The 13,075-nt window shown below is 40.9% G+C and overlaps 1 protein-coding gene across 3 annotated transcripts in view; it reads right to left on the bottom strand.

Annotated features, from left to right (window-relative positions):
* The window catches only part of Stet (stem cell tumor), a 578,556-nt gene that overhangs the window by 425,247 nt on the left and 140,234 nt on the right, over positions 1-13,075 (bottom strand). The window lies entirely within an intron of this gene.

Below are 13,075 nucleotides of genomic sequence, written 5' to 3'. Positions count from 1 at the left end.
AAGTCTAAATGTATTACTTAAAATAATGAGGTTAATTGTTATTTACAAATACAATTTCAACAGTCAATACAAATATCATTATAAAATATAAAATATTATTATAATATTCAATTGGTCAATATACAAATAAATTGTATTTTTTTATAAACGCGCACGTGTTCATTGTATACACAAAATACAAGAAATAAGAGACGACCAAAAACTATTTATTTGAATTCCACCACAATCCAAATAAAATCTTCTATTTGCAAATAAGAAGTAATAATTTATTTAAATAAAAAGTTTAGTTATTATTTGCGATTAAAATCACATGTTTATTTATTATATAAAATAAAATCTGCCCAACACTGTGTGTTGCTTTGTAGATGAAATAAAATTTGACTCGTTCGTAATCCATATTTAATTTAAAAATATAAATTTTCGTTTTAATCACGGTAACTGTAAAGAAAATGGTACGGCAAGGGGTTAATATATCTAGCTATGTATGTCGCTCGTGGTCATCGGATTTTATGCATTTGTGACGAAAATGAGTAAGTGTAATTTAAAACATTAAAAACATTAGGAGAATTTAAAAATAGTATTACATTATTTTCAACCGATTAAAGATATTACGAAAGCAAATAAATTTCTATTTCGATCAAATTTGTTGAAATTCACAAAACAAAATCTTTATTTTGCATAAAGATCCGCTGTTTATTAACGAGCAACATGAAATCAATCAAACATTACAAGAATTTAAACGTATTTTTGTATTATTTTCAACTTATTATAAGAAATTTCATACCAAGTTTGCTAAAATTCAGGTGGACAACTTTCGGTTTTTTTTTTTTAATAATTATATTGGTTTCTTTGAGCGGACAAATCACATTTTCAAAATTATTTCGTTATTTGAACTTCATCTGTTATTTGATGAAATCGGACCGAAAAAAAATATTCGTCGTCTTTTAATTAGTATCATTTATACAAACCTGCCTCATTATGAAATTCGTTAATTTGCAGGAGTGACGATTTATGCTGTCTCGTGACTCACGACGGTGCCGTATTAAAAATGGCCGCGAAATTCCGAGACAATGGCGTCGGCGCGAAGCTAATAAGAAAATCGTACATCGGAAATAATTATTCCGCCTAGTTTAGAGCCGCGGAAATAAAGAATTCCTCGAGGTTTATTGCTATTATTTTGTCCCACACTGTATCTACGAACTCGGCTACGCCTCGATACATCGCCTCGACCCACGCGCCATTGTCTTCTCTTTCGGGACGACGTGCGCTGATGTAAGAGGGAACGAGATACGTAGTCGCGGATACGTTTCAGCCCGGGAAAAAGTCCCGCTGAAATTATAAGCGGATAGGCAGATACGTAGGACGTTGCCGGACGTATCGGAATCCGAAGCTGAGGAACGAGAGTTCCTCGAGAGTGCCTGCTTCCTCAAACACCGGAGCGTAATCGTCTTGGAATGCGTACATCAAGTTGTACGAATTTGTTCGCGCCACTGATTAGTTCGGATACTGGAACGGTAAAAATTCTATTTTCATTTTAGATTATTCGCGATGCTTTTCCGGTTAAAACGAGTCCAAGCACGACCTCGTGCTACGTATACTTGCAGAGTAAATCACGATTCAGTGGGTAGGTCACTGAACGGTTCGGATAATCGAGGTTCCACTAAATCGCGTATTCAAGCCGAAAATGTGGTCCAAACTATATCGTGTTTGGGCTCATTTTAATCAGAAAATCTTCACGCACATCCTGCTAGAACTTCCATACGGAAATAATCATAAACAAAACAGATTTATCAATAAATTATCGTTGTCCCGCTGACCCTGTGTTATCGAAATTTGTTTTCCAGCTGTCCTCGTCCTTCGGAGATCAACGAATAACGTCTGTGGATAATAACAATTATATTTCGGGGCCGAACTTTGCACAGATATCGAAATATCACCGTAAATGGGCGGTGGGCTTCGTTGGAGATCGAGCTCGCTGCTTCGATTTCGCGTGATTTCCGTGGGTGGGTTCGGCAGCGGACGTGTTAAGAAGACGGAGGGGGGTGGGGGGCGCAGAAGAACGGGCACGAATACGGTCCAGAGAAACGGAGCCGGTATTCCGCGGGTCTCACGGCTCCTCCGTGACGTGAATCATGCGAGTTCCGGTCCGACCCACGCGTACGTGTCCCTGAAACACCCGCGCCTCGGTCTCATCCTCGTCTCGGCGCATCGCGCCGGCCGTCTGAACTTGTCTCGATTACTTGCTTGAATTTATGAAATAGTCTTTTATGGCAATTTCCTACGCCCCTGCGCGCCGCCGCCGCGCCGAGCCGAGCCGCGGGTCCAACGCACTCTCCCCCGCACACACCGTTACGAACTGGGTCCCCGGAGTTCAAAACCCCGGGATCACTGTCGGGATCTGGGGACCCCTGACTCATGGATTATTTATTCATCGGCGTGTCCCGTTCGTTGGGACACCTCTAATCCCGAATTGCTTCTGAATAAGTCATCCCTTCTGCTACGAATGAGAACATGCGGCCTGTCGTTAGATACCGGAACGATATAAATTCCATTTTCATAAAACTTCGGTTTACGAGCTTATTTCGACTCGGGCCGACGTGTTTACGCTGTTTAGAAAAAGAGAAACTTCCTCCTTTTCATTTTCGTTATTCCACGCGAAACAGTAATTTCGTTTTTTGAATACAACTTCATTTTTCCGAATGGTTTCCTCGTGAAACCTTCGCCAACACATTCCCGAGTCTTTCCGGGTTAAATCGAGCCGAAGCACAACCACTTCCAACGTGTATTTGCCGAGTAATTCACGATTCGGTAGAAAAGTGTCTGAACGGTTCGGATAATCGAGGTTCCACTAAATCGTGTATTTAACGAGTAATTCTGACCCGAATTGCGCCGTCCTTGGACTCGTTCTGATCGGGGAAATGTCGCGGATATGTTGGTGAAAATATCATAGAAATATCACTGAGAACAGAAAAGTTATAGCAATAAAATGACGACCTCCAAAGATAAACATATTATACAGGGTCGTCCGTTTTTAAACGGTAAAACGTTAACCAGCTGTAGAGGACTCCAAATGGAACAACTTTTACCGCTATCACTTTTTTTGTTTCGGCCTTGATTTCCAGATAATTAGCAAAAAACCATCATTTTTTGAGTTTACATACAATTAAATATCTCAGGACCCGAATGATGAATCTTGATGGTTTTTCCTTTGTTTAGTTTAAAATAAGTAGGGGCATCTTTTTTATTGAATAAACTTTTTTGTATGACCTTCGGATCGTGGTTTTTTTGGCGTGGGGCACATCGCCACTTTCCAACTTATTTCTTTCAAACCATGATCCGAAGGTCATACAAAAAAGTTTATTCAATAAAAAAGATGCTCCTACTTATTTTAAACGAAACAAAGGAAAAACCATCAAGATTCATCATTCGGGTCCTGCGATATTTAATTTTATGTAAACTCAAAAAATGATGGTTTTTTGCAATTATCTGGAAATCAAGGCCGAAACAGAAAAAGTGATGGGGGTAAAAATTGTTCCATTTGGGGTCCTCTACAGCTGGTTAACGTTTGGCCGTTTAAAAACCGATGACCCTGTATATCGATAGACTCGCCATGAAATGGGCTACAAACTCGCCTGAATAAAAATCTACGATTCCATATAATTACGTAGTTATGTTTCCAAAAAACCTTCGACTTTGAGCAATCTTTGCTTACGATGGAATACAGCAAGGTTACAGCAGAATGCCACGAAACTAATGCTCGTTAAGGCCGTTAGCACCACGGTTCGATAGGAGTAGCGATCCGATGGCGGAGAACGGAGGATTCATGGGGAGCAGAAGCTCGCTAATAGATAATTTCGAGGATGGCACGGTAGATCTGGCTGAGAAGAAATTCCACGGTTATCCGGTGGAAGCAATTTCGGATATAGGGAGTTAATGAAAGTACGCCCGTCCCTTTATTGGTGCGTAAAGAGAACGAGGAGAGAAACGGATTAATTCTCACGCCGGCTATCCGCTCACCGACGGCAGAAGATGGAGGCGGTACGTACCATCCAATTAGTTGGATAACCAGTTCCCTGGGCCCTGGTGTACGTCGTTTAATCGCGGCCCACGTGGCCGCTCCGAATCAAGACGTTACCTTCGATATACGTAAGACGCGAAGTGACCGAAGGGCTGCGGTTCGTCTCTGATTACGCTCGAACTGGCCGTGCCCAACGATAATCGCCACGCAAATGGACTAGCGCTGTACAGGATGCTTCAATAGAGAGGCTCGCGTCAACGGAATTTCGGATTACCTTCCTGGTACGCTCCGGCATAGTTCAAAAGTCAAGTTAGGGGTTGCCTTGGGAGAAACAGGGATCGAAATTTCACTTTGATCCTCACCGTTGACCTTGAAATGTGTTGTCAAGGTCCTCATTCTGAACAACTTTTCATAGAGTATACAGTGTAGTCTCTGTAAAGCTAGAAGGAAAAATATCTGTAAAAAATACTGTTTAAAAACCGCGCTTATATTAAAACGGAGTGAAAAGGATAAAATAATTTTTTTCCTGGTTCTCCATGAAATACCGAATCCATTTAAATGATTAATAATATTTTCACAAAATTTAATATAATTTATTTTTATTATACAGGGTGTCCAAAAATTCGTGAAAATCCCGAAAGGGGGTGGTTCCTGAGACCATTTCAAGCGATATTTTCCTTTGCAAAAATGTTATCCGCGGCTTTGTTTAGGAGTTATTGACGAAAAACACGGACCAATCAGAGCGCGACCTAGACGCGAGTTGCCACAGTCGACCAATAGACAGTTTGCGCGCCGGGCAAACGGCATATTTGTCTATTTTAAATTCATATAACATGGAATATTTTTCAGATGTGCTATCATTTTGTCTGTATTCATTTGGGTTTTTCTTGTTTTTACGACGAGAATTCGTTGAAGAAAAGTCACTAAAAGTTATGTTTATATATTAGCAGAAGGTAGTCTTTCTGTATCATTTGCACATTTCCTGTACCATAATTATAACGCGAGAAATCAAAGATAGCACGCGTGTGCTATCTTTTTCTTTGGGAGTGTAATTCGTTCGATTGTTTAAAACTGTTCAGAATGTCGACCTCGGCGACACATTTCAAGCTCGCCAAAATCGTTGAGGAGGACACTTCCCTAAATAAATACTTCAAATATGTTACCTGGTAATCCGACACGATTGAACCACGGTACCTTCTGCTCGCGACAACTAGCGTTCGATTTCTGAACAAGAAAAATGGCAACCGGAGACAGTGTTACCCACCCAGTGAATAAAGAAGTTGGGTGAAAAGATGTCGCAGCGCGAAGCCAGTTCGTCTCTCGGCGATCTCGAAACTACAAGTGATACCTGTAATTCTAGCAGCGACGTATACCTCGCTAGCCTAAACGAGCCATTTATCCCACCCCGTCCGAGCACAAAGCGTTAATCCCCGGAAGAATGGCGCAATGCCCCGAGGAATCGACGCAGAAACATCGAAGAATCGAACATGCCAATTGGTTAGGTCAGTTCACCGGCCATTCATCCGTCGGGTTACAAAGGTTTTGGCACCCCTGGGCTCTCGCAGTGGCGTCCGCGGACAATGAAGAGATCGGCGTCGCCAACAATTGGATAATGGGCCCGGACAATATAAATCGGCACCGTTTGAAGGGCGCCTGGAAATTCGAGCGGGGCCCCGGCTAATTCGTTTAAAAATTCTAAAAGGGGGGTGGCAGTTAGGGGGGGAGGGGAGGGTGAAGGCAGAGAAGGTAGACGATCTATCCGGCATAAAATTACCGGAATCTGGCCCAGTGTGCCCAGATTCCACGTTTTTTTTCGCGCATGCGCGACTTTTCAGCCTCAATAAAGTACGCTTCGCGAGGAAATGTGGCACCTTGAGCGCCATGCCGAATGGAACTAATTATGAAAAACGAATGAATGACAAGTGTATTTGTATATATATTCGTATATACATATGAAATATTGAAATATAATATATATATATATATATTCAGATAATAATATAATTCCGACTTATTCTATTGTATTTAGAGGATGGGGAAGAGGAAAGGAGTGCTAAAATAATTAAGCAACATAAATAATGAACAACAAAATATTTTATTTGGCAAATTCAATACACGACTTCTTCAGCGGCAATATTAAGTGGACACGCTTAAAAATCGCATAACTTTTTAGAAATTGGTCCAAAGGACTTGAATTTTTTTAAGATGTTAGACCGACTAGTTCGTTAGAGAATAAGTAAACTAAAATTTATTACGATTGCAATTGGTAGGAATTATACAAAATTTTTAAATATGATGTTTTGCCAACTTTTTTATCTGAGCCTGTTAACGATAATTTAAAAAATGCGTTTTATAGATTTCGGTAACTTATATGCATACTGAAAATTTCATCGAAATCGGTCAACATTGCAATGAGCTACATACGTTTAAAGATGAGAGCTTAAGAGTGAAAGTCGTAGATTTTCAGCCTTGCCAGGGCATTTCGCCCTAACGTGATCATCTTTAAACGTTTGTAGCTCATTGCAATGTTGACCGATTTCGATGAAATTTTCAGTATGCATATAAGTTACCGAAATCTATAAAACACATTTTTTAAATTATCGTTAACAGGCCCAGATAAAAAAGTTGGCAAAACATTATATTTTGAAATTTTGTATAATTCCTACCAATTGCAATCGTAATAAATTTTAGTTTACTTATTCTCTAGCGAACTAGTCGGTCTAACATCTTAAAAAAATTCAAGTCCTTTGGACCAATTTCTAAAAAGTTATGCGATTTTTAAGCGTGTCCACTTATTATCGCCGCTGACTGTAGCTGCCTCAGGGCTCTGCTACATCATCGCATCGGCCGCAACATAGCTACGTTACTGGTTTGACGCGCATGCGCGAAAAAAAACGTGGAATCTGGGCACACTGATCTGGCCCCGCGGTTTTCAGGCTCGTTTCGGGCTCCGAGGGAACTTTCGAAAACGCGAAGCCATCCTTCGGTGCTTTTGTCCCTGGTCCTCGAACTATAACGTAGCCGTCGCCTCCGCCCGCCGCCGACGTGACCGCGTCTAAGGTGGCACAATGTGCAACGGGTGGCCTGACGGGACACGCGTACCCTGTTATAAGCCCGCAAGCGACCCACCCCCACCCTTTTCGAACCCCACAACGCTCGTAATACGAGACCGGGACTTTGTGTCACGTAATGCTGCTGCGGCATGAAACTTGCAGCCGGAACGGCTGATACGTGAACTTACAACCCCCGAGAACGGCCACAGCACACACACACACACACACGCGCACGCACTCTGCGTCGGCGAACGAATCGCGGACCGGAAACGACCTTTATCTTCGATCCGTTAACTAACTCGGTTGTCGAGCGACTGTCTAGCTTCCTCGGTCTCTTGTCTCTTGATTTTCGGCGATTAGCTCGCGATCATTTTCGCACGCTCGTGGTGACCGGTTTTAATGAATGGTTATTTTATGAAAGTGGTACGAGTCATAATTATGAAAAAAAATATATAAAAAAAAACTTTTTAAATGCCACGCTTATATTAAAGTGCACTGAAAAGGAGAAAATAATTTTTTTCAGACATTAGCGACAATAAATAAAAGCGTGGAGCGCCCAAGAAGATTGCTTCAATATAATTTAGCGCTCCAAGCTTTTATTTATTGCCGCTAATGTCTAAAGAAAAATTATTTTCTCCTTTTTAGTGCACTTTAATATAAGCGTGGTTTCTAAAAAGTTTTTTTATATTCTACTTTTTAGTCTTTACGTATCTTGTAATCGACTTTAATTACCACTTCGATCTGTAAATTCAACCGTCTTTTGTAAAAGGAAAAATATTGTGTCATCTCTCGCGGCTGCAAATCGAAGTTTCCATTCTGTAGGATCAATAGTTCAGGAGCTATTGCAGTGTTTTTGAGGTAAGGGCGCCGCCATATTGGTTTGTAGTGACGAACGCCCTTGGATGGTCCTTGTCGCCCTCCACCCCGACCTAATCCTAACCAACTCAGTAAGTAAATTGAGCTCCTTCGATGCGAAATGGGTCAGTGGAGTGGGGATGAGTCGGAGTGGGAACGCGTAGTGGAGTAGGGAGCGCTGGCGCGCGGAGTGGGGATCGCTGAACGCGATTACGTACTAACGAGCGTCGCGCGGCGAGGTGTGACGGTTAATATTAAAATTTTTTTTCTCCTAGACGCACAGTTTTTTTTAATTTGTTTTTTAATATTGCATTGTCACCCAGTTCTGAGCTATGTTTAAAGTTTCAAGTCTCTAGCTCACCGGGAAGTGGTTTAAAATTCGATTACAACGACAACGACAACGACGACACACAACTCGGCAAGCTAATATAAGCGTGGTAATAATAATAATAAAGTACAGCCGGATTAGATGAACTGTCATAAACTTCAACCTTGTGTCTCAGACGGGAGGGTAGTTATGGGGCGAAATGGAAATTTCGGTTTATGACCTGTTTTCACCTATTTAGTTCGAAGCGAAAGTTCTGGAAAAAATGTAACAGATGTCGGACACCCAGATACAGTCAAACCTGTTTTTGTGCGGTAGATAAGGACCGCATAAGAAAAATCGCACAAAAACAGGTTTGATTGTACATGTACTGTAATTAATTCAGATTTTTAAGTAGAACATCCTGGTGGTGAGAGATCGGACACCATCAAAAAATTGGGTGAATTCAGCTTTGACCTGTTTACCCTATTTAATCATAAGGGAAATCTCTCGGAAAAAATCTAACAGATGTCGCGCGGATAGCCAGGTAGCCAGAATATTCTCTGGAAGTGAAAAATCAAAAAGCTTCAACTTTTCTTTCTCGTCTGGGTTATACAATTATTATAATCATTGGTAAAATCAATTGACGAAACGCATAAAAACAATTTGGAATTTTGCCTTACACCACTTTCGAAATCACGGACAGAAATAATAAAACAAAATCTATTAAATCTATTAAACCGTACAATACAAGGCTCGTTTCCACTCGTTTTTCCATTTACTATACTCAGAAACAATATTACGTTTCGCGCCTTTTATTCGCCGAACGAATCGATCGGATTGAATATAAAACGGTAAAGAATTGTGTTGGAAAAAATAATAATAAATGTCGTTTATAAATAAGGGCGCGTCACCAGCGGACCATATATATTCCAGCTTTCATGCAGCGAACAATAAAGGCGGCGGGACCATAAATTCGTCCCTGATTAATCCAAGCCCTCGTATATGTATAGTGTAGAACATTTTCGGTGGTCCGAGTAGCCATCGCGCAGAAACATAAGCATCGCGAACGATTTTACAATAACCATCACTTTTGTGTATCCCCGAACGGACGATTCCTTTCAATTTAAAAGCGTCTATACATCTTACTTTCCCTTTGAAATATGCCCAGGCCGCCCTCGCGTCTCTACTGTTTCCACCGGAAATATAATGTTATGCGTGCTATAAATATGCCCGGTGTGTCGCCGGCCCTCAAACTAAACAAAAATAGAGACGAACAAGCCATCCACCTTTTTCTTTTGGAGAAATAGAGCTACTCCACTCTGTTTTGACGTGGATCCCCTGCGCATGGTTCGGCACATAGAATTTATATTCTCTTCCCATGTCTATTTCAAATGTTCCCTTTGATTTCTGGTTATTTATCCACCATCTAAATCCTTTTTATTACCAAGCTTATATTAGCTTGCCGTGTCGTTGTTGTATGCGTCAAATCTTGTAATCGAATTTTAAACCACTTCCCGATGAGCTAGAGACTTGAAACTTTAAACATAGCTCAGAACTGGGTGACAATGCAATATTAAAAAACAAATTTTGTAAAAAAAACTATGCGTTTAGGAGATGTAAACTATTAAAAATTTAACCATTACACCTCCCCGCGCGACGCTCGGTAGTACGTCATCGCGGCCAGCGATCCCCACTCCGCGCGCAAGCGCCTTACCTACTCCACTACATGTTCCCACTCCGACTCATCCCCACTCCACTGGCCCACTTCGCATAGAAGGAGCCACCGATGCCAAGGCTGTGGTACTGTGGTACTAAACTTTAGTCCATCAGAGTCCATAACTGTGTCGCGCATCTCGGAAGTCGGTGAGGTGGCGCTGGGTGGTGGGCTGTACATAAGCTGTACATTGGGAAGGGGGCGGATGGAGTGGGAGATGCGCAAGAACGAACGAAAACCGGTTCGTCCGCAATTATGGACTCTGATGGAACCGACTTTAAACCATACCCCCACCATAGCCTACTATTGCCCCTCCGTTGTTTTCCAAATAAAAAAATGTATAAAAAAATTTTTTAAAAACCACGCTTATATTAAAGTGCACTAAAAAGGAGAAAATAATTTTTTTTAGACATTAGCGACAATAAATGAAAGCGTGGAGCGCCCACGACGATTGCGTCAATATATTTTACCGCTCCACGCTTTTATTTATTGTCGCTAATGTCTAAAGAAAAATGATTTTCTCCATTTTAGTGCACTTCAATATAAGCGTGGTTTTTAAAAAGTTTTTTTATACATTTTTTTAGCATTAACCTTCGCGACCCACATCAAGGTCGCCGAAATCAACAAACCGTGTCGTGATCGATATAATTAGTCAGATGACGATTACCGGCCGTAATCACGTAGAAAGTTCTATATATATGAACTTGTTATGTAGCAACGTTGATTGGCCGGTCAGGAGAAAATGCTCCAGCCATCTATCAACGGTTCTTAATCATAATTACGCGAGTACGCGCGCAAGTGCGTGACAGAAGCAACGAGGCGGCAGGCGTTATCGGCTGTTCACGGTCTATCGCATTGCCGGTTGCTCGCGGCTGTTCGTCTTCATCAGTGGTTTTTCGTGGAAATAGGCACGCGATATCGTTGCTGCTGCCTACTGGGTACAGGCTGTTTCCGATCTGGTGGCACCTTGAGCCGCGAACGCGACGATTCCACAGCGAGAACTACTGCAATGTCCTTGGAGACAGCCCTAACTGAGACAAAACCTGATAGAACTTTCTTGTTATCACTAATTCTTCAACGAAACTTTTAGCGAACTATTCCTCACATTTTTCTGATTCAACCGAGCCCAAACACGGCATAGTTCGGAGCTTTTTTGCTAGAGCAGTACACGAGTTTGTGGAACCTCGATTATCCGAACCGATGCGCGATGTCTGTTTCTCCATTACATTCGTCATTGAGTAGTTCAATAAATAGTTCAATAAACAGCGTGTTCATATATGGTAGGACTCATTGTACACGTTAATGTTAAACCTACAATCAAAATGACCGGATCCAGATTTTGTTTATTTTACGATTATTGATATAATAAAAATAATTTCATAAGAAATGATTGTAAATATATACATAGATATCTTTAGTAGAGCACATATTACAATAGGAGCTGCACAAAGTCTAACTAAAATGAATCTTGAGTTACTTTTAAGACTCGGTTAGGTTTATTGTTAATAGATTGTGTATTTTTATGGAAAATAAAAATTGTTTAAATTATTTGGTAATAATGCAGTAGAGTACATTCAAGTTCTTTAAGCGAGCTTCTTTCCTCTGATCGATCCATTTTGTAACTGAACAACTGTTTCTGCGAACTCTTTCACGAGTTCGGATAGGCGAGGTTCTACTAAATCGTGGATTAAACGGGTGAAAATGAACCGAATGGTATCGTGTTTGGTATCGTTGGAAACGGGAGACTGTGACGAATACGTCGGTAAGAAACACTTCGATCCAAAAATCCTAAAATCCTGACCAAGAGGCCTCCTAGGACTAAATTTCCAGGTTATCGACATATTGTCTCTCTTCCGGTTGCACCATCGGATCGGAACCACTCTGTAGATGCCGACCGTGGCTGGAAACGGCCACGTTGCCGGAAAAGGACGCGGGCATGCGTGAAAAATGGCCGAATCAACGAGCCGGCTCGAAAACAGAGAGAAAGAGAGAGAGAGAGTCGCGCCGTTCGGAATTAACGACGCCCGACGGCCGATGCCCGCCAGACGAAAACTCCGCGCCTCGTCACGATCGGGAAACGATAGCTTGTAATTAATAGAACGTTGAAAACTTCTAACGAGAAAATATTGGAGCTGCGCGTCGATCTCGACGCGAAACAACGCCGGGCTTCTGCCCCCCCACCCCTCACCCCGAATACCCTCGACGGCTATTTCCACGTTCTACCTCTCTCTCTCACGCTCTTTGTTTTTGCCGTTCCCTTCCGACGTTCCGTAACGAGTTTTCTTTTATTTGGTGGCGGATCTTTAGAATCAATCTTCGGGAAACGGGCCGGGAAAAAAACGCGACCGCCGATCTGTCCTCGGGAAATTTCGCTTCTGAACGACGCATGGTGGATGGGATGGTAATAAGTAACATTGCGTTGTATATGCAGAAACAGTGTTAAATAACATCGTGTTGTATATGTAGAAACCGTGTTAAATAAAATCGTGTTCTATCGAAACCAGTATTAGAATCATGTAAAATAAATTCGTGCAAAATGAAATCGTGTTCTATGAAAACCGTGTTGTATCAAAACCACGTTAAATAAAATCGTGTTAGAATAATGTAAAATAAAATTTGTACAAAATAAAATTGTGTGTGTTAAATGAAACCGTGTTCTGAGAAAACCGTGTTAAATACAATCGTGTTCTATCGAAACCAATATTAGAATCATGTGAAATAAATTCGTGCAAAATAAAATCGTGTTAAATGAAATCGTGTAAAATAAAACCTAGTCAAAAAAAATCGTGTTAAATAAAATCTAGTACAATAAGATCGAGTTAAATAAAATCGTGTTCTATCGAAACCAGTATTAGAATCATGTAAAATAAATTCGTGCAAAATGAAATCGTGTTCTATGAAAACCGTGTTGTATCAAAACCACGTTAAATAAAATCGTGTTAAAATAATGTAAAATAAAATTTGTACAAAATAAAATTGTGTGTGTTAAATGAAACCGTGTTCTGAGAAAACCGTGTTAAATAAAATCGTGTTCTAACGAAACCATGTTAAATACAATCGTGTTCTATCGAAACCAATATTAGAATCGTGTAAAATAAATTCGTGCAAAATAAAATCGTGTTAAATGA

Source organism: Lasioglossum baleicum, chromosome 20 (genome assembly GCF_051020765.1).
Source record: "Lasioglossum baleicum chromosome 20, iyLasBale1, whole genome shotgun sequence".
Taxonomy (NCBI): Eukaryota; Metazoa; Arthropoda; class Insecta; order Hymenoptera; family Halictidae; genus Lasioglossum; species Lasioglossum baleicum.
Note: the sequence above shows the minus strand (reverse complement) of the source record. Positions and strands in the feature narration are given on the sequence as shown.